The 23,570-nt window shown below is 53.4% G+C and overlaps 37 non-coding genes across 37 annotated transcripts; all 37 read left to right on the top strand.

Annotated features, from left to right (window-relative positions):
• The first annotated feature begins 664 nt into the window (after positions 1–664).
• Positions 665–737, top strand: TRNAA-UGC (transfer RNA alanine (anticodon UGC)). Its single transcript has one exon. It is a non-coding gene; the product is annotated as a tRNA-Ala (tRNA).
• A 575-nt stretch (positions 738–1,312) lies between these two features.
• On the top strand, positions 1,313–1,383 carry TRNAG-GCC (transfer RNA glycine (anticodon GCC)). The gene has a single exon. It is a non-coding gene; the product is annotated as a tRNA-Gly (tRNA).
• A 318-nt stretch (positions 1,384–1,701) lies between these two features.
• TRNAA-AGC (transfer RNA alanine (anticodon AGC)) lies at positions 1,702–1,774 on the top strand. The gene has a single exon. It is a non-coding gene; the product is annotated as a tRNA-Ala (tRNA).
• Positions 1,775–2,444: 670 nt separating this feature from the next.
• TRNAG-GCC (transfer RNA glycine (anticodon GCC)) lies at positions 2,445–2,515 on the top strand. Its single transcript has one exon. It is a non-coding gene; the product is annotated as a tRNA-Gly (tRNA).
• Positions 2,516–2,876: 361 nt separating this feature from the next.
• Positions 2,877–2,949, top strand: TRNAA-UGC (transfer RNA alanine (anticodon UGC)). Its single transcript has one exon. It is a non-coding gene; the product is annotated as a tRNA-Ala (tRNA).
• Positions 2,950–3,524: 575 nt separating this feature from the next.
• TRNAG-GCC (transfer RNA glycine (anticodon GCC)) lies at positions 3,525–3,595 on the top strand. Its single transcript has one exon. It is a non-coding gene; the product is annotated as a tRNA-Gly (tRNA).
• A 318-nt stretch (positions 3,596–3,913) lies between these two features.
• Positions 3,914–3,986, top strand: TRNAA-AGC (transfer RNA alanine (anticodon AGC)). Its single transcript has one exon. It is a non-coding gene; the product is annotated as a tRNA-Ala (tRNA).
• A 670-nt stretch (positions 3,987–4,656) lies between these two features.
• TRNAG-GCC (transfer RNA glycine (anticodon GCC)) lies at positions 4,657–4,727 on the top strand. The gene has a single exon. It is a non-coding gene; the product is annotated as a tRNA-Gly (tRNA).
• Positions 4,728–5,736: 1,009 nt separating this feature from the next.
• TRNAG-GCC (transfer RNA glycine (anticodon GCC)) lies at positions 5,737–5,807 on the top strand. Its single transcript has one exon. It is a non-coding gene; the product is annotated as a tRNA-Gly (tRNA).
• A 318-nt stretch (positions 5,808–6,125) lies between these two features.
• Positions 6,126–6,198, top strand: TRNAA-AGC (transfer RNA alanine (anticodon AGC)). Its single transcript has one exon. It is a non-coding gene; the product is annotated as a tRNA-Ala (tRNA).
• Positions 6,199–6,868: 670 nt separating this feature from the next.
• Positions 6,869–6,939, top strand: TRNAG-GCC (transfer RNA glycine (anticodon GCC)). The gene has a single exon. It is a non-coding gene; the product is annotated as a tRNA-Gly (tRNA).
• A 361-nt stretch (positions 6,940–7,300) lies between these two features.
• On the top strand, positions 7,301–7,373 carry TRNAA-UGC (transfer RNA alanine (anticodon UGC)). The gene has a single exon. It is a non-coding gene; the product is annotated as a tRNA-Ala (tRNA).
• A 575-nt stretch (positions 7,374–7,948) lies between these two features.
• Positions 7,949–8,019, top strand: TRNAG-GCC (transfer RNA glycine (anticodon GCC)). Its single transcript has one exon. It is a non-coding gene; the product is annotated as a tRNA-Gly (tRNA).
• Positions 8,020–8,350: 331 nt separating this feature from the next.
• TRNAA-AGC (transfer RNA alanine (anticodon AGC)) lies at positions 8,351–8,423 on the top strand. Its single transcript has one exon. It is a non-coding gene; the product is annotated as a tRNA-Ala (tRNA).
• A 670-nt stretch (positions 8,424–9,093) lies between these two features.
• TRNAG-GCC (transfer RNA glycine (anticodon GCC)) lies at positions 9,094–9,164 on the top strand. Its single transcript has one exon. It is a non-coding gene; the product is annotated as a tRNA-Gly (tRNA).
• A 361-nt stretch (positions 9,165–9,525) lies between these two features.
• On the top strand, positions 9,526–9,598 carry TRNAA-UGC (transfer RNA alanine (anticodon UGC)). The gene has a single exon. It is a non-coding gene; the product is annotated as a tRNA-Ala (tRNA).
• Positions 9,599–10,173: 575 nt separating this feature from the next.
• On the top strand, positions 10,174–10,244 carry TRNAG-GCC (transfer RNA glycine (anticodon GCC)). The gene has a single exon. It is a non-coding gene; the product is annotated as a tRNA-Gly (tRNA).
• A 1,493-nt stretch (positions 10,245–11,737) lies between these two features.
• TRNAA-UGC (transfer RNA alanine (anticodon UGC)) lies at positions 11,738–11,810 on the top strand. The gene has a single exon. It is a non-coding gene; the product is annotated as a tRNA-Ala (tRNA).
• A 575-nt stretch (positions 11,811–12,385) lies between these two features.
• TRNAG-GCC (transfer RNA glycine (anticodon GCC)) lies at positions 12,386–12,456 on the top strand. The gene has a single exon. It is a non-coding gene; the product is annotated as a tRNA-Gly (tRNA).
• A 318-nt stretch (positions 12,457–12,774) lies between these two features.
• On the top strand, positions 12,775–12,847 carry TRNAA-AGC (transfer RNA alanine (anticodon AGC)). The gene has a single exon. It is a non-coding gene; the product is annotated as a tRNA-Ala (tRNA).
• A 670-nt stretch (positions 12,848–13,517) lies between these two features.
• On the top strand, positions 13,518–13,588 carry TRNAG-GCC (transfer RNA glycine (anticodon GCC)). Its single transcript has one exon. It is a non-coding gene; the product is annotated as a tRNA-Gly (tRNA).
• Positions 13,589–13,949: 361 nt separating this feature from the next.
• TRNAA-UGC (transfer RNA alanine (anticodon UGC)) lies at positions 13,950–14,022 on the top strand. Its single transcript has one exon. It is a non-coding gene; the product is annotated as a tRNA-Ala (tRNA).
• Positions 14,023–14,597: 575 nt separating this feature from the next.
• TRNAG-GCC (transfer RNA glycine (anticodon GCC)) lies at positions 14,598–14,668 on the top strand. The gene has a single exon. It is a non-coding gene; the product is annotated as a tRNA-Gly (tRNA).
• Positions 14,669–14,986: 318 nt separating this feature from the next.
• Positions 14,987–15,059, top strand: TRNAA-AGC (transfer RNA alanine (anticodon AGC)). The gene has a single exon. It is a non-coding gene; the product is annotated as a tRNA-Ala (tRNA).
• Positions 15,060–16,161: 1,102 nt separating this feature from the next.
• Positions 16,162–16,234, top strand: TRNAA-UGC (transfer RNA alanine (anticodon UGC)). Its single transcript has one exon. It is a non-coding gene; the product is annotated as a tRNA-Ala (tRNA).
• Positions 16,235–16,809: 575 nt separating this feature from the next.
• TRNAG-GCC (transfer RNA glycine (anticodon GCC)) lies at positions 16,810–16,880 on the top strand. Its single transcript has one exon. It is a non-coding gene; the product is annotated as a tRNA-Gly (tRNA).
• A 318-nt stretch (positions 16,881–17,198) lies between these two features.
• On the top strand, positions 17,199–17,271 carry TRNAA-AGC (transfer RNA alanine (anticodon AGC)). Its single transcript has one exon. It is a non-coding gene; the product is annotated as a tRNA-Ala (tRNA).
• Positions 17,272–17,941: 670 nt separating this feature from the next.
• On the top strand, positions 17,942–18,012 carry TRNAG-GCC (transfer RNA glycine (anticodon GCC)). Its single transcript has one exon. It is a non-coding gene; the product is annotated as a tRNA-Gly (tRNA).
• Positions 18,013–18,373: 361 nt separating this feature from the next.
• On the top strand, positions 18,374–18,446 carry TRNAA-UGC (transfer RNA alanine (anticodon UGC)). Its single transcript has one exon. It is a non-coding gene; the product is annotated as a tRNA-Ala (tRNA).
• Positions 18,447–19,021: 575 nt separating this feature from the next.
• Positions 19,022–19,092, top strand: TRNAG-GCC (transfer RNA glycine (anticodon GCC)). The gene has a single exon. It is a non-coding gene; the product is annotated as a tRNA-Gly (tRNA).
• A 318-nt stretch (positions 19,093–19,410) lies between these two features.
• On the top strand, positions 19,411–19,483 carry TRNAA-AGC (transfer RNA alanine (anticodon AGC)). Its single transcript has one exon. It is a non-coding gene; the product is annotated as a tRNA-Ala (tRNA).
• Positions 19,484–20,153: 670 nt separating this feature from the next.
• On the top strand, positions 20,154–20,224 carry TRNAG-GCC (transfer RNA glycine (anticodon GCC)). The gene has a single exon. It is a non-coding gene; the product is annotated as a tRNA-Gly (tRNA).
• Positions 20,225–20,585: 361 nt separating this feature from the next.
• On the top strand, positions 20,586–20,658 carry TRNAA-UGC (transfer RNA alanine (anticodon UGC)). The gene has a single exon. It is a non-coding gene; the product is annotated as a tRNA-Ala (tRNA).
• A 575-nt stretch (positions 20,659–21,233) lies between these two features.
• On the top strand, positions 21,234–21,304 carry TRNAG-GCC (transfer RNA glycine (anticodon GCC)). The gene has a single exon. It is a non-coding gene; the product is annotated as a tRNA-Gly (tRNA).
• Positions 21,305–21,622: 318 nt separating this feature from the next.
• Positions 21,623–21,695, top strand: TRNAA-AGC (transfer RNA alanine (anticodon AGC)). The gene has a single exon. It is a non-coding gene; the product is annotated as a tRNA-Ala (tRNA).
• Positions 21,696–22,365: 670 nt separating this feature from the next.
• Positions 22,366–22,436, top strand: TRNAG-GCC (transfer RNA glycine (anticodon GCC)). The gene has a single exon. It is a non-coding gene; the product is annotated as a tRNA-Gly (tRNA).
• Positions 22,437–22,797: 361 nt separating this feature from the next.
• Positions 22,798–22,870, top strand: TRNAA-UGC (transfer RNA alanine (anticodon UGC)). The gene has a single exon. It is a non-coding gene; the product is annotated as a tRNA-Ala (tRNA).
• The last annotated feature ends 700 nt before the right edge of the window (positions 22,871–23,570 follow it).

Here is a 23,570-nt window from a genome sequence, read left to right on the forward strand (position 1 = left end):
CACGCTTCCGCTGCGCCACTCTGCTCTTGTCGCTGACCAACCTCAACAACCACATGTGGATGTAGTTTGCCAGCGATTCCCACGGGGAGTGGGTCCATGTGGCAAAGTCACAATGTAGACGACTAGGCGTTTCCATTGATTTTCGACCAGCGAATCCCAAGTCAAGCGTGGGCGAGAGCTGGACTCTCCTAGACCAGCTGAGCGAGGGTGGTGGCAAGTGGCCCGGCGTGGAGCATTGGTGGTTAAGTGGTAGAATTCTCGCCTGCCACGCGGGAGGCCCGGGTTCGATTCCCGGCCAATGCAATTATGGGCTCTTTGTGTTTGCAGCGCTCTCCCCCAATTTCCAGCCCCGTGGAGTGCATCAAGGCACAAGGTGTTTCTTGTCGAGAATGTACTAGGCGGTGTGAGTGCTTTTTGAAACCAGCCTTCTCCCAATTACATCATTGAAACCCATGGGGCCATACCTCTGAAGGGGCTCAGTTGTCAAAGGTCGTAGGAGGGAAAAAAAAGGGGGGTGCAAACCTTCTACGCTAGGAAAGCGGGTGGCTCTCCTGGTGTCTAGCGGCCAGAGCAGGTTGTGGATTTCGCAAAACTGACTATATTTTACACATAGCCCAGGAGAGGACAGGGATCAGCCATAGCGCAAGCAACACACTCGAGCAAAGGGGGATTAGCTCAAGTGGCAGAGCGCTCGCTTTGCATGCGAGAGGTAGCGGGATCGATGCCCGCATTCTCCAAACGCAGCTTTCCTGGTTTCACGGGAGGCACCTTGCTTTTGTGTTTGATGTTGAAGCTTGGAACCGAGCGCCGTGAGCAACATGGGAAGCCGGAGTGCTCCTCATAACATGTGCCAAGGCATTGCCACGTTTTTGTGGTGGCATCTGTGGCTTCAGCCAAAGTCACGTAGGCAGTATTGGACAAAAGCAATCAATTAAAGAAAGCACGACCAGGCTTCCATGGCCAAGAGACAATATTCCATTAGGGGGAAAGGTGCCAGTGCCATGCTTACGCTGAGAGCTTTGGACTCGTTGAATCACCTGAATCAGGTTCAACTTCTCTTTGTGTGCGAAAGAAAGGCCTTTGGGCCCGCAAGCAAATATCGATTGGCATAGGAAAAGGCAACGTAGCAGAGGATGGTTTCGATCCATCGACCTCTGGGTTATGGGCCCAGCACGCTTCCGCTGCGCCACTCTGCTCTTGTCGCTGGCCATCCTCATGGATTTCGACAAGCGAATCCCAAGTCAAGCGTGGGCGAGAGCTGGACTCTCCTAGGCCAGCTGAGCGAGGGTGGTGGCGCCTGGCCCGGCGTGGAGCATTGGTGGTTCAGTGGTAGAATTCTCGCCTGCCACGCGGGAGGCCCGGGTTCGATTCCCGGCCAATGCAATTATGGGCTCTTGGTGTTTGTAGCTCTCTCCCCCAATTTCCAGCCCCATGGAATGCCTCAAGGCACAAGGTGTTTCTTGTCGAGAATGTATTAGGCGGTGTGAGTGCTTTTTGAAACCACCTTCTCCCAATGACATCATTGAAACCCATGGGGCCATACTTCAGAAGGGGCTCAGTTGTCCAAGGTCTTGGGGGAGTGGCTCTCCTGGTGTCTAGCGGCCAGAGCAAGTTGTGGATTTAGCAAAACTGCCTATAGTTTACACATAGCCCAGGAGAGGACAGGGATCAGCCATAGCACAAGCAACAACCTCAAGCAAAGGGGGATTAGCTCAAATGGTAGAGCGCTCGCTTAGCATGCGAGAGGTAGCGGGATCGATGCCCGCATTCTCCAAATGCAGCTTTCCTGATTTGCCAGGAGACACCTTGCTTTTGTGTTTGATGTTGAAGCTTGGAACCGAGCGCCGTGAGCAACATGGGAAGCCGGAGTCCTCCTCATAACGCGTGCCAAGGCGTTGCCACGTTTTTGTGGTGGCAACTGTGGCTTCAGCCAAAGTCACGTAGGCAGTGTTGGACAAAAGCAATCTAGTAAACAAAGCACGAGCAGGCCTCCATGGCCAAGAGACAATATTTCATTAGCGCAAAAGGTGCCAGTGCCATGCTTACGCTGAGAGCTTTGGACTCGTTGAATCACCTGAATCAGGTTCAACTTCTCTTTGTGTGCGAAAGAAAGGCCTTTGGGCCCGCACGCAAGCAAATATCGATTGGCATAGGAAAGGGCAACGTAGCAGAGGATGGTTTCGATCCATCGACCTCTGGGTTATGGGCCCAGCACGCTTCCGCTGCGCCACTCTGCTCTTGTCGCTGACCAACCTCAACAACCACATGTGGATGTAGTTTGCCAGCGATTCCCACGGGGAGTGGGTCCATGTGGCAAAGTCACAATGTAGACGACTAGGCGTTTCCATTGATTTTCGACCAGCGAATCCCAAGTCAAGCGTGGGCGAGAGCTGGACTCTCCTAGACCAGCTGAGCGAGGGTGGTGGCAAGTGGCCCGGCGTGGAGCATTGGTGGTTCAGTGGTAGAATTCTCGCCTGCCACGCGGGAGGCCCGGGTTCGATTCCCGGCCAATGCAATTATGGGCTCTTTGTGTTTGCAGCGCTCTCCCCCAATTTCCAGCCCCGTGGAGTGCATCAAGGCACAAGGTGTTTCTTGTCGAGAATGTACTAGGCGGTGTGAGTGCTTTTTGAAACCAGCCTTCTCCCAATTACATCATTGAAACCCATGGGGCCATACCTCTGAAGGGGCTCAGTTGTCAAAGGTCGTAGGAGGGAAAAAAAAGGGGGGTGCAAACCTTCTACGCTAGGAAAGCGGGTGGCTCTCCTGGTGTCTAGCGGCCAGAGCAGGTTGTGGATTTCGCAAAACTGACTATATTTTACACATAGCCCAGGAGAGGACAGGGATCAGCCATAGCGCAAGCAACACACTCGAGCAAAGGGGGATTAGCTCAAGTGGCAGAGCGCTCGCTTTGCATGCGAGAGGTAGCGGGATCGATGCCCGCATTCTCCAAACGCAGCTTTCCTGGTTTCACGGGAGGCACCTTGCTTTTGTGTTTGATGTTGAAGCTTGGAACCGAGCGCCGTGAGCAACATGGGAAGCCGGAGTGCTCCTCATAACATGTGCCAAGGCATTGCCACGTTTTTGTGGTGGCATCTGTGGCTTCAGCCAAAGTCACGTAGGCAGTATTGGACAAAAGCAATCAATTAAAGAAAGCACGACCAGGCTTCCATGGCCAAGAGACAATATTCCATTAGGGGGAAAGGTGCCAGTGCCATGCTTACGCTGAGAGCTTTGGACTCGTTGAATCACCTGAATCAGGTTCAACTTCTCTTTGTGTGCGAAAGAAAGGCCTTTGGGCCCGCAAGCAAATATCGATTGGCATAGGAAAAGGCAACGTAGCAGAGGATGGTTTCGATCCATCGACCTCTGGGTTATGGGCCCAGCACGCTTCCGCTGCGCCACTCTGCTCTTGTCGCTGGCCATCCTCATGGATTTCGACAAGCGAATCCCAAGTCAAGCGTGGGCGAGAGCTGGACTCTCCTAGGCCAGCTGAGCGAGGGTGGTGGCGCCTGGCCCGGCGTGGAGCATTGGTGGTTCAGTGGTAGAATTCTCGCCTGCCACGCGGGAGGCCCGGGTTCGATTCCCGGCCAATGCAATTATGGGCTCTTGGTGTTTGTAGCTCTCTCCCCCAATTTCCAGCCCCATGGAATGCCTCAAGGCACAAGGTGTTTCTTGTCGAGAATGTATTAGGCGGTGTGAGTGCTTTTTGAAACCACCTTCTCCCAATGACATCATTGAAACCCATGGGGCCATACTTCAGAAGGGGCTCAGTTGTCCAAGGTCTTGGGGGAGTGGCTCTCCTGGTGTCTAGCGGCCAGAGCAAGTTGTGGATTTAGCAAAACTGCCTATAGTTTACACATAGCCCAGGAGAGGACAGGGATCAGCCATAGCACAAGCAACAACCTCAAGCAAAGGGGGATTAGCTCAAATGGTAGAGCGCTCGCTTAGCATGCGAGAGGTAGCGGGATCGATGCCCGCATTCTCCAAATGCAGCTTTCCTGATTTGCCAGGAGACACCTTGCTTTTGTGTTTGATGTTGAAGCTTGGAACCGAGCGCCGTGAGCAACATGGGAAGCCGGAGTCCTCCTCATAACGCGTGCCAAGGCGTTGCCACGTTTTTGTGGTGGCAACTGTGGCTTCAGCCAAAGTCACGTAGGCAGTGTTGGACAAAAGCAATCTAGTAAACAAAGCACGAGCAGGCCTCCATGGCCAAGAGACAATATTTCATTAGCGCAAAAGGTGCCAGTGCCATGCTTACGCTGAGAGCTTTGGACTCGTTGAATCACCTGAATCAGGTTCAACTTCTCTTTGTGTGCGAAAGAAAGGCCTTTGGGCCCGCACGCAAGCAAATATCGATTGGCATAGGAAAGGGCAACGTAGCAGAGGATGGTTTCGATCCATCGACCTCTGGGTTATGGGCCCAGCACGCTTCCGCTGCGCCACTCTGCTCTTGTCGCTGACCAACCTCAACAACCACATGTGGATGTAGTTTGCCAGCGATTCCCACGGGGAGTGGGTCCATGTGGCAAAGTCACAATGTAGACGACTAGGCGTTTCCATTGATTTTCGACCAGCGAATCCCAAGTCAAGCGTGGGCGAGAGCTGGACTCTCCTAGACCAGCTGAGCGAGGGTGGTGGCAAGTGGCCCGGCGTGGAGCATTGGTGGTTCAGTGGTAGAATTCTCGCCTGCCACGCGGGAGGCCCGGGTTCGATTCCCGGCCAATGCAATTATGGGCTCTTTGTGTTTGCAGCGCTCTCCCCCAATTTCCAGCCCCGTGGAGTGCATCAAGGCACAAGGTGTTTCTTGTCGAGAATGTACTAGGCGGTGTGAGTGCTTTTTGAAACCAGCCTTCTCCCAATTACATCATTGAAACCCATGGGGCCATACCTCTGAAGGGGCTCAGTTGTCAAAGGTCGTAGGAGGGAAAAAAAAGGGGGGTGCAAACCTTCTACGCTAGGAAAGCGGGTGGCTCTCCTGGTGTCTAGCGGCCAGAGCAGGTTGTGGATTTCGCAAAACTGACTATATTTTACACATAGCCCAGGAGAGGACAGGGATCAGCCATAGCGCAAGCAACACACTCGAGCAAAGGGGGATTAGCTCAAGTGGCAGAGCGCTTGCTTTGCATGCGAGAGGTAGCGGGATCGATGCCCGCATTCTCCAAACGCAGCTTTCCTGGTTTCACGGGAGGCACCTTGCTTTTGTGTTTGATGTTGAAGCTTGGAACCGAGCGCCGTGAGCAACATGGGAAGCCGGAGTGCTCCTCATAACATGTGCCAAGGCATTGCCACGTTTTTGTGGTGGCATCTGTGGCTTCAGCCAAAGTCACGTAGGCAGTATTGGACAAAAACAATCAATTAAAGAAAGCACGACCAGGCTTCCATGGCCAAGAGACAATATTCCATTAGGGGGAAAGGTGCCAGTGCCATGCTTACGCTGAGAGCTTTGGACTCGTTGAATCACCTGAATCAGGTTCAACTTCTCTTTGTGTGCGAAAGAAAGGCCTTTGGGCCCGCAAGCAAATATCGATTGGCATAGGAAAAGGCAACGTAGCAGAGGATGGTTTCGATCCATCGACCTCTGGGTTATGGGCCCAGCACGCTTCCGCTGCGCCACTCTGCTCTTGTCGCTGGCCATCCTCATGGATTTCGACAAGCGAATCCCAAGTCAAGCGTGGGCGAGAGCTGGACTCTCCTAGGCCAGCTGAGCGAGGGTGGTGGCGCCTGGCCCGGCGTGGAGCATTGGTGGTTCAGTGGTAGAATTCTCGCCTGCCACGCGGGAGGCCCGGGTTCGATTCCCGGCCAATGCAATTATGGGCTCTTGGTGTTTGTAGCTCTCTCCCCCAATTTCCAGCCCCATGGAATGCCTCAAGGCACAAGGTGTTTCTTGTCGAGAATGTATTAGGCGGTGTGAGTGCTTTTTGAAACCACCTTCTCCCAATGACATCATTGAAACCCATGGGGCCATACTTCAGAAGGGGCTCAGTTGTCCAAGGTCTTGGGGGAGTGGCTCTCCTGGTGTCTAGCGGCCAGAGCAAGTTGTGGATTTAGCAAAACTGCCTATAGTTTACACATAGCCCAGGAGAGGACAGGGATCAGCCATAGCACAAGCAACAACCTCAAGCAAAGGGGGATTAGCTCAAATGGTAGAGCGCTCGCTTAGCATGCGAGAGGTAGCGGGATCGATGCCCGCATTCTCCAAATGCAGCTTTCCTGATTTGCCAGGAGACACCTTGCTTTTGTGTTTGATGTTGAAGCTTGGAACCGAGCGCCGTGAGCAACATGGGAAGCCGGAGTCCTCCTCATAACGCGTGCCAAGGCGTTGCCACGTTTTTGTGGTGGCAACTGTGGCTTCAGCCAAAGTCACGTAGGCAGTGTTGGACAAAAGCAATCTAGTAAACAAAGCACGAGCAGGCCTCCATGGCCAAGAGACAATATTTCATTAGCGCAAAAGGTGCCAGTGCCATGCTTACGCTGAGAGCTTTGGACTCGTTGAATCACCTGAATCAGGTTCAACTTCTCTTTGTGTGCGAAAGAAAGGCCTTTGGGCCCGCACGCAAGCAAATATCGATTGGCATAGGAAAGGGCAACGTAGCAGAGGATGGTTTCGATCCATCGACCTCTGGGTTATGGGCCCAGCACGCTTCCGCTGCGCCACTCTGCTCTTGTCGCTGACCAACCTCAACAACCACATGTGGATGTAGTTTGCCAGCGATTCCCACGGGGAGTGGGTCCATGTGGCAAAGTCACAATGTAGACGACTAGGCGTTTCCATTGATTTTCGACCAGCGAATCCCAAGTCAAGCGTGGGCGAGAGCTGGACTCTCCTAGACCAGCTGAGCGAGGGTGGTGGCAAGTGGCCCGGCGTGGAGCATTGGTGGTTCAGTGGTAGAATTCTCGCCTGCCACGCGGGAGGCCCGGGTTCGATTCCCGGCCAATGCAATTATGGGCTCTTTGTGTTTGCAGCGCTCTCCCCCAATTTCCAGCCCCGTGGAGTGCATCAAGGCACAAGGTGTTTCTTGTCGAGAATGTACTAGGCGGTGTGAGTGCTTTTTGAAACCAGCCTTCTCCCAATTACATCATTGAAACCCATGGGGCCATACCTCTGAAGGGGCTCAGTTGTCAAAGGTCGTAGGAGGGAAAAAAAAGGGGGGTGCAAACCTTCTACGCTAGGAAAGCGGGTGGCTCTCCTGGTGTCTAGCGGCCAGAGCAGGTTGTGGATTTCGCAAAACTGACTATATTTTACACATAGCCCAGGAGAGGACAGGGATCAGCCATAGCGCAAGCAACACACTCGAGCAAAGGGGGATTAGCTCAAGTGGCAGAGCGCTCGCTTTGCATGCGAGAGGTAGCGGGATCGATGCCCGCATTCTCCAAACGCAGCTTTCCTGGTTTCACGGGAGGCACCTTGCTTTTGTGTTTGATGTTGAAGCTTGGAACCGAGCGCCGTGAGCAACATGGGAAGCTGGAGTGCTCCTCATAACATGTGCCAAGGCATTGCCACGTTTTTGTGGTGGCATCTGTGGCTTCAGCCAAAGTCACGTAGGCAGTATTGGACAAAAGCAATCAATTAAAGAAAGCACGACCAGGCTTCCATGGCCAAGAGACAATATTCCATTAGGGGGAAAGGTGCCAGTGCCATGCTTACGCTGAGAGCTTTGGACTCGTTGAATCACCTGAATCAGGTTCAACTTCTCTTTGTGTGCGAAAGAAAGGCCTTTGGGCCCGCAAGCAAATATCGATTGGCATAGGAAAAGGCAACGTAGCAGAGGATGGTTTCGATCCATCGACCTCTGGGTTATGGGCCCAGCACGCTTCCGCTGCGCCACTCTGCTCTTGTCGCTGGCCATCCTCATGGATTTCGACAAGCGAATCCCAAGTCAAGCGTGGGCGAGAGCTGGACTCTCCTAGGCCAGCTGAGCGAGGGTGGTGGCGCCTGGCCCGGCGTGGAGCATTGGTGGTTCAGTGGTAGAATTCTCGCCTGCCACGCGGGAGGCCCGGGTTCGATTCCCGGCCAATGCAATTATGGGCTCTTGGTGTTTGTAGCTCTCTCCCCCAATTTCCAGCCCCATGGAATGCCTCAAGGCACAAGGTGTTTCTTGTCGAGAATGTATTAGGCGGTGTGAGTGCTTTTTGAAACCACCTTCTCCCAATGACATCATTGAAACCCATGGGGCCATACTTCAGAAGGGGCTCAGTTGTCCAAGGTCTTGGGGGAGTGGCTCTCCTGGTGTCTAGCGGCCAGAGCAAGTTGTGGATTTAGCAAAACTGCCTATAGTTTACACATAGCCCAGGAGAGGACAGGGATCAGCCATAGCACAAGCAACAACCTCAAGCAACAACCTCAAGCAAAGGGGGATTAGCTCAAATGGTAGAGCGCTCGCTTAGCATGCGAGAGGTAGCGGGATCGATGCCCGCATTCTCCAAATGCAGCTTTCCTGATTTGCCAGGAGACACCTTGCTTTTGTGTTTGATGTTGAAGCTTGGAACCGAGCGCCGTGAGCAACATGGGAAGCCGGAGTCCTCCTCATAACGCGTGCCAAGGCGTTGCCACGTTTTTGTGGTGGCAACTGTGGCTTCAGCCAAAGTCACGTAGGCAGTGTTGGACAAAAGCAATCTAGTAAACAAAGCACGAGCAGGCCTCCATGGCCAAGAGACAATATTTCATTAGCGCAAAAGGTGCCAGTGCCATGCTTACGCTGAGAGCTTTGGACTCGTTGAATCACCTGAATCAGGTTCAACTTCTCTTTGTGTGCGAAAGAAAGGCCTTTGGGCCCGCACGCAAGCAAATATCGATTGGCATAGGAAAGGGCAACGTAGCAGAGGATGGTTTCGATCCATCGACCTCTGGGTTATGGGCCCAGCACGCTTCCGCTGCGCCACTCTGCTCTTGTCGCTGACCAACCTCAACAACCACATGTGGATGTAGTTTGCCAGCGATTCCCACGGGGAGTGGGTCCATGTGGCAAAGTCACAATGTAGACGACTAGGCGTTTCCATTGATTTTCGACCAGCGAATCCCAAGTCAAGCGTGGGCGAGAGCTGGACTCTCCTAGACCAGCTGAGCGAGGGTGGTGGCAAGTGGCCCGGCGTGGAGCATTGGTGGTTCAGTGGTAGAATTCTCGCCTGCCACGCGGGAGGCCCGGGTTCGATTCCCGGCCAATGCAATTATGGGCTCTTTGTGTTTGCAGCGCTCTCCCCCAATTTCCAGCCCCGTGGAGTGCATCAAGGCACAAGGTGTTTCTTGTCGAGAATGTACTAGGCGGTGTGAGTGCTTTTTGAAACCAGCCTTCTCCCAATTACATCATTGAAACCCATGGGGCCATACCTCTGAAGGGGCTCAGTTGTCAAAGGTCGTAGGAGGGAAAAAAAAGGGGGGTGCAAACCTTCTACGCTAGGAAAGCGGGTGGCTCTCCTGGTGTCTAGCGGCCAGAGCAGGTTGTGGATTTCGCAAAACTGACTATATTTTACACATAGCCCAGGAGAGGACAGGGATCAGCCATAGCGCAAGCAACACACTCGAGCAAAGGGGGATTAGCTCAAGTGGCAGAGCGCTCGCTTTGCATGCGAGAGGTAGCGGGATCGATGCCCGCATTCTCCAAACGCAGCTTTCCTGGTTTCACGGGAGGCACCTTGCTTTTGTGTTTGATGTTGAAGCTTGGAACCGAGCGCCGTGAGCAACATGGGAAGCCGGAGTGCTCCTCATAACATGTGCCAAGGCATTGCCACGTTTTTGTGGTGGCATCTGTGGCTTCAGCCAAAGTCACGTAGGCAGTATTGGACAAAAGCAATCAATTAAAGAAAGCACGACCAGGCTTCCATGGCCAAGAGACAATATTCCATTAGGGGGAAAGGTGCCAGTGCCATGCTTACGCTGAGAGCTTTGGACTCGTTGAATCACCTGAATCAGGTTCAACTTCTCTTTGTGTGCGAAAGAAAGGCCTTTGGGCCCGCAAGCAAATATCGATTGGCATAGGAAAAGGCAACGTAGCAGAGGATGGTTTCGATCCATCGACCTCTGGGTTATGGGCCCAGCACGCTTCCGCTGCGCCACTCTGCTCTTGTCGCTGACCATCCTCATGGATTTCGACAAGCGAATCCCAAGTCAAGCGTGGGCGAGAGCTGGACTCTCCTAGGCCAGCTGAGCGAGGGTGGTGGCGCCTGGCCCGGCGTGGAGCATTGGTGGTTCAGTGGTAGAATTCTCGCCTGCCACGCGGGAGGCCCGGGTTCGATTCCCGGCCAATGCAATTATGGGCTCTTGGTGTTTGTAGCTCTCTCCCCCAATTTCCAGCCCCATGGAATGCCTCAAGGCACAAGGTGTTTCTTGTCGAGAATGTATTAGGCGGTGTGAGTGCTTTTTGAAACCACCTTCTCCCAATGACATCATTGAAACCCATGGGGCCATACTTCAGAAGGGGCTCAGTTGTCCAAGGTCTTGGGGGAGTGGCTCTCCTGGTGTCTAGCGGCCAGAGCAAGTTGTGGATTTAGCAAAACTGCCTATAGTTTACACATAGCCCAGGAGAGGACAGGGATCAGCCATAGCACAAGCAACAACCTCAAGCAAAGGGGGATTAGCTCAAATGGTAGAGCGCTCGCTTAGCATGCGAGAGGTAGTGGGATCGATGCCCGCATTCTCCAAATGCAGCTTTCCTGATTTGCCAGGAGACACCTTGCTTTTGTGTTTGATGTTGAAGCTTGGAACCGAGCGCCGTGAGCAACATGGGAAGCCGGAGTCCTCCTCATAACGCGTGCCAAGGCGTTGCCACGTTTTTGTGGTGGCAACTGTGGCTTCAGCCAAAGTCACGTAGGCAGTGTTGGACAAAAGCAATCTAGTAAACAAAGCACGAGCAGGCCTCCATGGCCAAGAGACAATATTTCATTAGCGCAAAAGGTGCCAGTGCCATGCTTACGCTGAGAGCTTTGGACTCGTTGAATCACCTGAATCAGGTTCAACTTCTCTTTGTGTGCGAAAGAAAGGCCTTTGGGCCCGCACGCAAGCAAATATCGATTGGCATAGGAAAGGGCAACGTAGCAGAGGATGGTTTCGATCCATCGACCTCTGGGTTATGGGCCCAGCACGCTTCCGCTGCGCCACTCTGCTCTTGTCGCTGACCAACCTCAACAACCACATGTGGATGTAGTTTGCCAGCGATTCCCACGGGGAGTGGGTCCATGTGGCAAAGTCACAATGTAGACGACTAGGCGTTTCCATTGATTTTCGACCAGCGAATCCCAAGTCAAGCGTGGGCGAGAGCTGGACTCTCCTAGACCAGCTGAGCGAGGGTGGTGGCAAGTGGCCCGGCGTGGAGCATTGGTGGTTAAGTGGTAGAATTCTCGCCTGCCACGCGGGAGGCCCGGGTTCGATTCCCGGCCAATGCAATTATGGGCTCTTTGTGTTTGCAGCGCTCTCCCCCAATTTCCAGCCCTGTGGAGTGCATCAAGGCACAAGGTGTTTCTTGTCGAGAATGTACTAGGCGGTGTGAGTGCTTTTTGAAACCAGCCTTCTCCCAATTACATCATTGAAACCCATGGGGCCATACCTCTGAAGGGGCTCAGTTGTCAAAGGTCGTAGGAGGGAAAAAAAAGGGGGGTGCAAACCTTCTACGCTAGGAAAGCGGGTGGCTCTCCTGGTGTCTAGCGGCCAGAGCAGGTTGTGGATTTCGCAAAACTGACTATATTTTACACATAGCCCAGGAGAGGACAGGGATCAGCCATAGCGCAAGCAACACACTCGAGCAAAGGGGGATTAGCTCAAGTGGCAGAGCGCTCGCTTTGCATGCGAGAGGTAGCGGGATCGATGCCCGCATTCTCCAAACGCAGCTTTCCTGGTTTCACGGGAGGCACCTTGCTTTTGTGTTTGATGTTGAAGCTTGGAACCGAGCGCCGTGAGCAACATGGGAAGCCGGAGTGCTCCTCATAACATGTGCCAAGGCATTGCCACGTTTTTGTGGTGGCATCTGTGGCTTCAGCCAAAGTCACGTAGGCAGTATTGGACAAAAGCAATCAATTAAAGAAAGCACGACCAGGCTTCCATGGCCAAGAGACAATATTCCATTAGGGGGAAAGGTGCCAGTGCCATGCTTACGCTGAGAGCTTTGGACTCGTTGAATCACCTGAATCAGGTTCAACTTCTCTTTGTGTGCGAAAGAAAGGCCTTTGGGCCCGCAAGCAAATATCGATTGGCATAGGAAAAGGCAACGTAGCAGAGGATGGTTTCGATCCATCGACCTCTGGGTTATGGGCCCAGCACGCTTCCGCTGCGCCACTCTGCTCTTGTCGCTGGCCTTCCTCATGGATTTCGACAAGCGAATCCCAAGTCAAGCGTGGGCGAGAGCTGGACTCTCCTAGGCCAGCTGAGCGAGGGTGGTGGCGCCTGGCCCGGCGTGGAGCATTGGTGGTTCAGTGGTAGAATTCTCGCCTGCCACGCGGGAGGCCCGGGTTCGATTCCCGGCCAATGCAATTATGGGCTCTTGGTGTTTGTAGCTCTCTCCCCCAATTTCCAGCCCCATGGAATGCCTCAAGGCACAAGGTGTTTCTTGTCGAGAATGTATTAGGCGGTGTGAGTGCTTTTTGAAACCACCTTCTCCCAATGACATCATTGAAACCCATGGGGCCATACTTCAGAAGGGGCTCAGTTGTCCAAGGTCTTGGGGGAGTGGCTCTCCTGGTGTCTAGCGGCCAGAGCAAGTTGTGGATTTAGCAAAACTGCCTATAGTTTACACATAGCCCAGGAGAGGACAGGGATCAGCCATAGCACAAGCAACAACCTCAAGCAAAGGGGGATTAGCTCAAATGGTAGAGCGCTCGCTTAGCATGCGAGAGGTAGCGGGATCGATGCCCGCATTCTCCAAATGCAGCTTTCCTGATTTGCCAGGAGACACCTTGCTTTTGTGTTTGATGTTGAAGCTTGGAACCGAGCGCCGTGAGCAACATGGGAAGCCGGAGTCCTCCTCATAACGCGTGCCAAGGCGTTGCCACGTTTTTGTGGTGGCAACTGTGGCTTCAGCCAAAGTCACGTAGGCAGTGTTGGACAAAAGCAATCTAGTAAACAAAGCACGAGCAGGCCTCCATGGCCAAGAGACAATATTTCATTAGCGCAAAAGGTGCTAGTGCCATGCTTACGCTGAGAGCTTTGGACTCGTTGAATCACCTGAATCAGGTTCAACTTCTCTTTGTGTGCGAAAGAAAGGCCTTTGGGCCCGCACGCAAGCAAATATCGATTGGCATAGGAAAGGGCAACGTAGCAGAGGATGGTTTCGATCCATCGACCTCTGGGTTATGGGCCCAGCACGCTTCCGCTGCGCCACTCTGCTCTTGTCGCTGACCAACCTCAACAACCACATGTGGATGTAGTTTGCCAGCGATTCCCACGGGGAGTGGGTCCATGTGGCAAAGTCACAATGTAGACGACTAGGCGTTTCCATTGATTTTCGACCAGCGAATCCCAAGTCAAGCGTGGGCGAGAGCTGGACTCTCCTAGACCAGCTGAGCGAGGGTGGTGGCAAGTGGCCCGGCGTGGAGCATTGGTGGTTCAGTGGTAGAATTCTCGCCTGCCACGCGGGAGGCCCGGGTTCGATTCCCGGCCAATGCAATTATGGGCTCTTTGTGTTTGCAGCGCTCTCCCCCAATTTCCAGCCCCGTGGAGTGCATCAAGGCACAAGGTGTTTCTTGTCGAGAATGTACTAGGCGGTGTGAGTGCTTTTTGAAACCAGCCTTCTCCCAATTACATCATTGAAACCCATGGGGCCATACCTCTGAAGGGGCTCAGTTGTCAAAGGTCGTAGGAGGGAAAAAAAAGGGGGGTGCAAACCTTCTACGCTAGGAAAGCGGGTGGCTCTCCTGGTGTCTAGCGGCCAGAGCAGGTTGTGGATTTCGCAAAACTGACTATATTTTACACATAGCCCAGGAGAGGACAGGGATCAGCCATAGCGCAAGCAACACACTCGAGCAAAGGGGGATTAGCTCAAGTGGCAGAGCGCTCGCTTTGCATGCGAGAGGTAGCGGGATCGATGCCCGCATTCTCCAAACGCAGCTTTCCTGGTTTCACGGGAGGCACCTTGCTTTTGTGTTTGATGTTGAAGCTTGGAACCGAGCGCCGTGAGCAACATGGGAAGCCGGAGTGCTCCTCATAACATGTGCCAAGGCATTGCCACGTTTTTGTGGTGGCATCTGTGGCTTCAGCCAAAGTCACGTAGGCAGTATTGGACAAAAGCAATCAATTAAAGAAAGCACGACCAGGCTTCCATGGCCAAGAGACAATATTCCATTAGGGGGAAAGGTGCCAGTGCCATGCTTACGCTGAGAGCTTTGGACTCGTTGAATCACCTGAATCAGGTTCAACTTCTCTTTGTGTGCGAAAGAAAGGCCTTTGGGCCCGCAAGCAAATATCGATTGGCATAGGAAAAGGCAACGTAGCAGAGGATGGTTTCGATCCATCGACCTCTGGGTTATGGGCCCAGCACGCTTCCGCTGCGCCACTCTGCTCTTGTCGCTGGCCATCCTCATGGATTTCGACAAGCGAATCCCAAGTCAAGCGTGGGCGAGAGCTGGACTCTCCTAGGCCAGCTGAGCGAGGGTGGTGGCGCCTGGCCCGGCGTGGAGCATTGGTGGTTCAGTGGTAGAATTCTCGCCTGCCACGCGGGAGGCCCGGGTTCGATTCCCGGCCAATGCAATTATGGGCTCTTGGTGTTTGTAGCTCTCTCCCCCAATTTCCAGCCCCATGGAATGCCTCAAGGCACAAGGTGTTTCTTGTCGAGAATGTATTAGGCGGTGTGAGTGCTTTTTGAAACCACCTTCTCCCAATGACATCATTGAAACCCATGGGGCCATACTTCAGAAGGGGCTCAGTTGTCCAAGGTCTTGGGGGAGTGGCTCTCCTGGTGTCTAGCGGCCAGAGCAAGTTGTGGATTTAGCAAAACTGCCTATAGTTTACACATAGCCCAGGAGAGGACAGGGATCAGCCATAGCACAAGCAACAACCTCAAGCAAAGGGGGATTAGCTCAAATGGTAGAGCGCTCGCTTAGCATGCGAGAGGTAGCGGGATCGATGCCCGCATTCTCCAAATGCAGCTTTCCTGATTTGCCAGGAGACACCTTGCTTTTGTGTTTGATGTTGAAGCTTGGAACCGAGCGCCGTGAGCAACATGGGAAGCCGGAGTCCTCCTCATAACGCGTGCCAAGGCGTTGCCACGTTTTTGTGGTGGCAACTGTGGCTTCAGCCAAAGTCACGTAGGCAGTGTTGGACAAAAGCAATCTAGTAAACAAAGCACGAGCAGGCCTCCATGGCCAAGAGACAATATTTCATTAGCGCAAAAGGTGCCAGTGCCATGCTTACGCTGAGAGCTTTGGACTCGTTGAATCACCTGAATCAGGTTCAACTTCTCTTTGTGTGCGAAAGAAAGGCCTTTGGGCCCGCACGCAAGCAAATATCGATTGGCATAGGAAAGGGCAACGTAGCAGAGGATGGTTTCGATCCATCAACCTCTGGGTTATGGGCCCAGCACGCTTCCGCTGCGCCACTCTGCTCTTGTCGCTGACCAACCTCAACAACCACATGTGGATGTAGTTTGCCAGCGATTCCCACGGGGAGTGGGTCCATGTGGCAAAGTCACAATGTAGACGACTAGGCGTTTCCATTGATTTTCGACCAGCGAATCCCAAGTCAAGCGTGGGCGAGAGCTGGACTCTCCTAGACCAGCTGAGCGAGGGTGGTGGCAAGTGGCCCGGCGTGGAGCATTGGTGGTTAAGTGGTAGAATTCTCGCCTGCCACGCGGGAGGCCCGGGTTCGATTCCCGGCCAATGCAATTATGGGCTCTTTGTGTTTGCAGCGCTCTCCCCCAATTTCCAGCCCTGTGGAGTGCATCAAGGCACAAGGTGTTTCTTGTCGAGAATGTACTAGGCGGTGTGAGTGCTTTTTGAAACCAGCCTTCTCCCAATTACATCATTGAAACCCATGGGGCCATACCTCTGAAGGGGCTCAGTTGTCAAAGGTCGTAGGAGGGAAAAAAAAGGGGGGTGCAAACCTTCTACGCTAGGAAAGCGGGTGGCTCTCCTGGTGTCTAGCGGCCAGAGCAGGTTGTGGATTTCGCAAAACTGACTATATTTTACACATAGCCCAGGAGAGGACAGGGATCAGCCATAGCGCAAGCAACACACTCGAGCAAAGGGGGATTAGCTCAAGTGGCAGAGCGCTCGCTTTGCATGCGAGAGGTAGCGGGATCGATGCCCGCATTCTCCAAACGCAGCTTTCCTGGTTTCACGGGAGGCACCTTGCTTTTGTGTTTGATGTTGAAGCTTGGAACCGAGCGCCGTGAGCAACATGGGAAGCCGGAGTGCTCCTCATAACATGTGCCAAGGCATTGCCACGTTTTTGTGGTGGCATCTGTGGCTTCAGCCAAAGTCACGTAGGCAGTATTGGACAAAAGCAATCAATTAAAGAAAGCACGACCAGGCTTCCATGGCCAAGAGACAATATTCCATTAGGGGGAAAGGTGCCAGTGCCATGCTTACGCTGAGAGCTTTGGACTCGTTGAATCACCTGAATCAGGTTCAACTTCTCTTTGTGTGCGAAAGAAAGGCCTTTGGGCCCGCAAGCAAATATCGATTGGCATAGGAAAAGGCAACGTAGCAGAGGATGGTTTCGATCCATCGACCTCTGGGTTATGGGCCCAGCACGCTTCCGCTGCGCCACTCTGCTCTTGTCGCTGGCCTTCCTCATGGATTTCGACAAGCGAATCCCAAGTCAAGCGTGGGCGAGAGCTGGACTCTCCTAGGCCAGCTGAGCGAGGGTGGTGGCGCCTGGCCCAGCGTGGAGCATTGGTGGTTCAGTGGTAGAATTCTCGCCTGCCACGCGGGAGGCCCGGGTTCGATTCCCGGCCAATGCAATTATGGGCTCTTGGTGTTTGTAGCTCTCTCCCCCAATTTCCAGCCCCATGGAATGCCTCAAGGCACAAGGTGTTTCTTGTCGAGAATGTATTAGGCGGTGTGAGTGCTTTTTGAAACCACCTTCTCCCAATGACATCATTGAAACCCATGGGGCCATACTTCAGAAGGGGCTCAGTTGTCCAAGGTCTTGGGGGAGTGGCTCTCCTGGTGTCTAGCGGCCAGAGCAAGTTGTGGATTTAGCAAAACTGCCTATAGTTTACACATAGCCCAGGAGAGGACAGGGATCAGCCATAGCACAAGCAACAACCTCAAGCAAAGGGGGATTAGCTCAAATGGTAGAGCGCTCGCTTAGCATGCGAGAGGTAGCGGGATCGATGCCCGCATTCTCCAAATGCAGCTTTCCTGATTTGCCAGGAGACACCTTGCTTTTGTGTTTGATGTTGAAGCTTGGAACCGAGCGCCGTGAGCAACATGGGAAGCCGGAGTCCTCCTCATAACGCGTGCCAAGGCGTTGCCACGTTTTTGTGGTGGCAACTGTGGCTTCAGCCAAAGTCACGTAGGCAGTGTTGGACAAAAGCAATCTAGTAAACAAAGCACGAGCAGGCCTCCATGGCCAAGAGACAATATTTCATTAGCGCAAAAGGTGCTAGTGCCATGCTTACGCTGAGAGCTTTGGACTCGTTGAATCACCTGAATCAGGTTCAACTTCTCTTTGTGTGCGAAAGAAAGGCCTTTGGGCCCGCACGCAAGCAAATATCGATTGGCATAGGAAAGGGCAACGTAGCAGAGGATGGTTTCGATCCATCGACCTCTGGGTTATGGGCCCAGCACGCTTCCGCTGCGCCACTCTGCTCTTGTCGCTGACCAACCTCAACAACCACATGTGGATGTAGTTTGCCAGCGATTCCCACGGGGAGTGGGTCCATGTGGCAAAGTCACAATGTAGACGACTAGGCGTTTCCATTGATTTTCGACCAGCGAATCCCAAGTCAAGCGTGGGCGAGAGCTGGACTCTCCTAGACCAGCTGAGCGAGGGTGGTGGCAAGTGGCCCGGCGTGGAGCATTGGTGGTTCAGTGGTAGAATTCTCGCCTGCCACGCGGGAGGCCCGGGTTCGATTCCCGGCCAATGCAATTATGGGCTCTTTGTGTTTGCAGCGCTCTCCCCCAATTTCCAGCCCCGTGGAGTGCATCAAGGCACAAGGTGTTTCTTGTCGAGAATGTACTAGGCGGTGTGAGTGCTTTTTGAAACCAGCCTTCTCCCAATTACATCATTGAAACCCATGGGGCCATACCTCTGAAGGGGCTCAGTTGTCAAAGGTCGTAGGAGGGAAAAAAAAGGGGGGTGCAAACCTTCTACGCTAGGAAAGCGTGTGGCTCTCCTGGTGTCTAGCGGCCAGAGCAGGTTGTGGATTTCGCAAAACTGACTATATTTTACACATAGCCCAGGAGAGGACAGGGATCAGCCATAGCGCAAGCAACACACTCGAGCAAAGGGGGATTAGCTCAAGTGGCAGAGCGCTCGCTTTGCATGCGAGAGGTAGCGGGATCGATGCCCGCATTCTCCAAACGCAGCTTTCCTGGTTTCACGGGAGGCACCTTGCTTTTGTGTTTGATGTTGAAGCTTGGAACCGAGCGCCGTGAGCAACATGGGAAGCCGGAGTGCTCCTCATAACATGTGCCAAGGCATTGCCACGTTTTTGTGGTGGCATCTGTGGCTTCAGCCAAAGTCACGTAGGCAGTATTGGACAAAAGCAATCAATTAAAGAAAGCACGACCAGGCTTCCATGGCCAAGAGACAATATTCCATTAGGGGGAAAGGTGCCAGTGCCATGCTTACGCTGAGAGCTTTGGACTCGTTGAATCACCTGAATCAGGTTCAACTTCTCTTTGTGTGCGAAAGAAAGGCCTTTGGGCCCGCAAGCAAATATCGATTGGCATAGGAAAAGGCAACGTAGCAGAGGATGGTTTCGATCCATCGACCTCTGGGTTATGGGCCCAGCACGCTTCCGCTGCGCCACTCTGCTCTTGTCGCTGGCCATCCTCATGGATTTCGACAAGCGAATCCCAAGTCAAGCGTGGGCGAGAGCTGGACTCTCCTAGGCCAGCTGAGCGAGGGTGGTGGCGCCTGGCCCGGCGTGGAGCATTGGTGGTTCAGTGGTAGAATTCTCGCCTGCCACGCGGGAGGCCCGGGTTCGATTCCCGGCCAATGCAATTATGGGCTCTTGGTGTTTGTAGCTCTCTCCCCCAATTTCCAGCCCCATGGAATGCCTCAAGGCACAAGGTGTTTCTTGTCGAGAATGTATTAGGCGGTGTGAGTGCTTTTTGAAACCACCTTCTCCCAATGACATCATTGAAACCCATGGGGCCATACTTCAGAAGGGGCTCAGTTGTCCAAGGTCTTGGGGGAGTGGCTCTCCTGGTGTCTAGCGGCCAGAGCAAGTTGTGGATTTAGCAAAACTGCCTATAGTTTACACATAGCCCAGGAGAGGACAGGGATCAGCCATAGCACAAGCAACAACCTCAAGCAAAGGGGGATTAGCTCAAATGGTAGAGCGCTCGCTTAGCATGCGAGAGGTAGCGGGATCGATGCCCGCATTCTCCAAATGCAGCTTTCCTGATTTGCCAGGAGACACCTTGCTTTTGTGTTTGATGTTGAAGCTTGGAACCGAGCGCCGTGAGCAACATGGGAAGCCGGAGTCCTCCTCATAACGCGTGCCAAGGCGTTGCCACGTTTTTGTGGTGGCAACTGTGGCTTCAGCCAAAGTCACGTAGGCAGTGTTGGACAAAAGCAATCTAGTAAACAAAGCACGAGCAGGCCTCCATGGCCAAGAGACAATATTTCATTAGCGCAAAAGGTGCCAGTGCCATGCTTACGCTGAGAGCTTTGGACTCGTTGAATCACCTGAATCAGGTTCAACTTCTCTTTGTGTGCGAAAGAAAGGCCTTTGGGCCCGCACGCAAGCAAATATCGATTGGCATAGGAAAGGGCAACGTAGCAGAGGATGGTTTCGATCCATCGACCTCTGGGTTATGGGCCCAGCACGCTTCCGCTGCGCCACTCTGCTCTTGTCGCTGACCAACCTCAACAACCACATGTGGATGTAGTTTGCCAGCGATTCCCACGGGGAGTGGGTCCATGTGGCAAAGTCACAATGTAGACGACTAGGCGTTTCCATTGATTTTCGACCAGCGAATCCCAAGTCAAGCGTGGGCGAGAGCTGGACTCTCCTAGACCAGCTGAGCGAGGGTGGTGGCAAGTGGCCCGGCGTGGAGCATTGGTGGTTCAGTGGTAGAATTCTCGCCTGCCACGCGGGAGGCCCGGGTTCGATTCCCGGCCAATGCAATTATGGGCTCTTTGTGTTTGCAGCGCTCTCCCCCAATTTCCAGCCCCGTGGAGTGCATCAAGGCACAAGGTGTTTCTTGTCGAGAATGTACTAGGCGGTGTGAGTGCTTTTTGAAACCAGCCTTCTCCCAATTACATCATTGAAACCCATGGGGCCATACCTCTGAAGGGGCTCAGTTGTCAAAGGTCGTAGGAGGGAAAAAAAAGGGGGGTGCAAACCTTCTACGCTAGGAAAGCGGGTGGCTCTCCTGGTGTCTAGCGGCCAGAGCAGGTTGTGGATTTCGCAAAACTGACTATATTTTACACATAGCCCAGGAGAGGACAGGGATCAGCCATAGCGCAAGCAACACACTCGAGCAAAGGGGGATTAGCTCAAGTGGCAGAGCGCTCGCTTTGCATGCGAGAGGTAGCGGGATCGATGCCCGCATTCTCCAAACGCAGCTTTCCTGGTTTCACGGGAGGCACCTTGCTTTTGTGTTTGATGTTGAAGCTTGGAACCGAGCGCCGTGAGCAACATGGGAAGCCGGAGTGCTCCTCATAACATGTGCCAAGGCATTGCCACGTTTTTGTGGTGGCATCTGTGGCTTCAGCCAAAGTCACGTAGGCAGTATTGGACAAAAGCAATCAATTAAAGAAAGCACGACCAGGCTTCCATGGCCAAGAGACAATATTCCATTAGGGGGAAAGGTGCCAGTGCCATGCTTACGCTGAGAGCTTTGGACTCGTTGAATCACCTGAATCAGGTTCAACTTCTCTTTGTGTGCGAAAGAAAGGCCTTTGGGCCCGCAAGCAAATATCGATTGGCATAGGAAAAGGCAACGTAGCAGAGGATGGTTTCGATCCATCGACCTCTGGGTTATGGGCCCAGCACGCTTCCGCTGCGCCACTCTGCTCTTGTCGCTGGCCATCCTCATGGATTTCGACAAGCGAATCCCAAGTCAAGCGTGGGCGAGAGCTGGACTCTCCTAGGCCAGCTGAGCGAGGGTGGTGGCGCCTGGCCCGGCGTGGAGCATTGGTGGTTCAGTGGTAGAATTCTCGCCTGCCACGCGGGAGGCCCGGGTTCGATTCCCGGCCAATGCAATTATGGGCTCTTGGTGTTTGTAGCTCTCTCCCCCAATTTCCAGCCCCATGGAATGCCTCAAGGCACAAGGTGTTTCTTGTCGAGAATGTATTAGGCGGTGTGAGTGCTTTTTGAAACCACCTTCTCCCAATGACATCATTGAAACCCATGGGGCCATACTTCAGAAGGGGCTCAGTTGTCCAAGGTCTTGGGGGAGTGGCTCTCCTGGTGTCTAGCGGCCAGAGCAAGTTGTGGATTTAGCAAAACTGCCTATAGTTTACACATAGCCCAGGAGAGGACAGGGATCAGCCATAGCACAAGCAACAACCTCAAGCAAAGGGGGATTAGCTCAAATGGTAGAGCGCTCGCTTAGCATGCGAGAGGTAGCGGGATCGATGCCCGCATTCTCCAAATGCAGCTTTCCTGATTTGCCAGGAGACACCTTGCTTTTGTGTTTGATGTTGAAGCTTGGAACCGAGCGCCGTGAGCAACATGGGAAGCCGGAGTCCTCCTCATAACGCGTGCCAAGGCGTTGCCACGTTTTTGTGGTGGCAACTGTGGCTTCAGCCAAAGTCACGTAGGCAGTGTTGGACAAAAGCAATCTAGTAAACAAAGCACGAGCAGGCCTCCATGGCCAAGAGACAATATTTCATTAGCGCAAAAGGTGCCAGTGCCATGCTTACGCTGAGAGCTTTGGACTCGTTGAATCACCTGAATCAGGTTCAACTTCTCTTTGTGTGCGAAAGAAAGGCCTTTGGGCCCGCACGCAAGCAAATATCGATTGGCATAGAAAAAGGCAACGTAGCAGAGGATGGTTTCGATCCATCGACCTCTGGGTTATGGGCCCAGCACGCTTCCGCTGCGCCACTCTGCTCTTGTCGCTGACCAACCTCAACAACCACATGTGGATGTAGTTTGCCAGCGATTCCCACGGGGAGTGGGTCCATGTGGCAAAGTCACAATGTAGACGACTAGGCGTTTCCATTGATTTTCGACCAGCGAATCCCAAGTCAAGCGTGGGCGAGAGCTGGACTCTCCTAGACCAGCTGAGCGAGGGTGGTGGCAAGTGGCCCGGCGTGGAGCATTGGTGGTTCAGTGGTAGAATTCTCGCCTGCCACGCGGGAGGCCCGGGTTCGATTCCCGGCCAATGCAATTATGGGCTCTTTGTGTTTGCAGCGCTCTCCCCCAATTTCCAGCCCCGTGGAGTGCATCAAGGCACAAGGTGTTTCTTGTCGAGAATGTACTAGGCGGTGTGAGTGCTTTTTGAAACCAGCCTTCTCCCAATTACATCATTGAAACCCATGGGGCCATACCTCTGAAGGGGCTCAGTTGTCAAAGGTCGTAGGAGGGAAAAAAAAGGGGGGTGCAAACCTTCTACGCTAGGAAAGCGGGTGGCTCTCCTGGTGTCTAGCGGCCAGAGCAGGTTGTGGATTTCGCAAAACTGACTATATTTTACACATAGCCCAGGAGAGGACAGGGATCAGCCATAGCGCAAGCAACACACTCGAGCAAAGGGGGATTAGCTCAAGTGGCAGAGCGCTCGCTTTGCATGCGAGAGGTAGCGGGATCGATGCCCGCATTCTCCAAACGCAGCTTTCCTGGTTTCACGGGAGGCACCTTGCTTTTGTGTTTGATGTTGAAGCTTGGAACCGAGCGCCGTGAGCAACATGGGAAGCCGGAGTGCTCCTCATAACATGTGCCAAGGCATTGCCACGTTTTTGTGGTGGCATCTGTGGCTTCAGCCAAAGTCACGTAGGCAGTATTGGACAAAAGCAATCAATTAAAGAAAGCACGACCAGGCTTCCATGGCCAAGAGACAATATTCCATTAGTGGGAAAGGTGCCAGTGCCATGCTTACGCTGAGAGCTTTGGACTCGTTGAATCACCTGAATCAGGTTCAACTTCTCTTTGTGTGCGAAAGAAAGGCCTTTGGGCCCGCAAGCAAATATCGATTGGCATAGGAAAAGGCAACGTAGCAGAGGATGGTTTCGATCCATCGACCTCTGGGTTATGGGCCCAGCACGCTTCCGCTGCGCCACTCTGCTCTTGTCGCTGGCCATCCTCATGGATTTCGACAAGCGAATCCCAAGTCAAGCGTGGGCGAGAGCTGGACTCTCCTAGGCCAGCTGAGCGAGGGTGGTGGCGCCTGGCCCGGCGTGGACCATTGGTGGTTCAGTGGTAGAATTCTCGCCTGCCACGCGGGAGGCCCGGGTTCGATTCCCGGCCAATGCAATTATGGGCTCTTGGTGTTTGTAGCTCTCTCCCCCAATTTCCAGCCCCATGGAA

The sequence above is a fragment of the Lithobates pipiens genome, unplaced genomic scaffold, assembly GCF_037356315.1.
Source record: "Lithobates pipiens isolate NorthernLeopardFrog02 unplaced genomic scaffold, aLitPip1_a1.2 Scaffold_18, whole genome shotgun sequence".
Classification (NCBI taxonomy): domain Eukaryota; kingdom Metazoa; phylum Chordata; class Amphibia; order Anura; family Ranidae; genus Lithobates; species Lithobates pipiens.